Genomic DNA, 1,226 nt, shown 5'->3' on the forward strand with positions numbered 1-1,226 from the left:
CGAGCTCCCCGCTAGCGGCGCATAGCTTCGCCCGGCGTCACGCGGGCCGGCCTCTCCCCCGAACACGCATCCTCCTCTTCTCCTTCCACGGGGACGCGGGTTGCAGAGGCGGGCAGGTCGACCATCAGACGCCCCGCTTTCGCTACTTCCCCGTTCTCCAGCGTCTTTCCCCAAACCCCTCCTTCCTCGGACCTGCGAGCACAGGAAGAGCCGAGGCAGGGCGCTCAGCGGCCGCCGCGCCGAGGCCGCCGCGCTCGGCCTCCGCGCAGCCCCGCGGCCGGTGCGGGGCTGCCGGGAGGGGACGGGAGCGGGGCGAGGAGGGGAGGGAAGGGGAGAGGAGGGGAGACGAGGCCGTCCCGGCCCGCACCTACCCCGCCGGGCCGCTCCCCGCTGCTCCCAGCGCCCCGGCTCGGCGCTTGGTTCCCAGCCCCGCCCTAGGAAGCGGCGCCCGCAGGGGCGGGCGGGGAGCGGGGCCGGGAGGGCGGCCCAGGAGCCGGGGCTCGCCGGGCGCAGCTTCGGCGCCGGAGCCCCGACACGCCCGGGCCAAGCCCCCGGCGCCCCCTCCTTCCTCCTCCGCCTCCTCCTCTTCCTCCACCGGGCTCCGCCTGGCCATGGCGGCCGCACCAGTACAGCCCCACCACCCCCACCACCACCTCGCCCCCTCCCCGCCGCCATGGCCGCGGGCGGCACGGGCAGGACGCGGCGGCGGGGCCGCTCCCGTCGTACTCGGCATGGCGGCGCCGCACAGGGGCTGCCTTCCCCTGAGGAGGCGCGGGGGAGAGGGGGCACGGGGAGCCTGAGTGGGGTGACAGAAAGGGGAGGTGGTGTGGGGCGTTTGGGACGCGGCGATGAGAGCAAGCGGGTAACGTGCAGATAGAGGCGGAGCAGCTGGCTGGGGGCGATCATGCCCTCATGTCCTCGCTGCCTTCATGCCCTTCATGGCCCCATGCCCCTCATGTCTCCTGGAACCCAAGCTCAGGCACCACCATGTCCTCTGCCACGCTGAGACCCCATCCAACAACGAAACCCCGTTGGGAAGCAGCCAGGCTTGGCCCAGGTGTAGGAGTGCTGCGCGCCCCTCGGCTCTGCGCAGAGCCACCTGAGGAACGGGAAGCGCCAGATGCCGAGACATGCAAACCAGCTCTAGGAACGGTCTGAGGGTGTTCAGGAATCGCTGCACCTCTGCTCGTCTGCCCCAAGGGAGTCTGTGCAGTCAGGCCTCCTTA

This window comes from Anser anser (assembly GCF_964211835.1).
Source record: "Anser anser genome assembly, chromosome: 2".
Taxonomy (NCBI): domain Eukaryota; kingdom Metazoa; phylum Chordata; class Aves; order Anseriformes; family Anatidae; genus Anser; species Anser anser.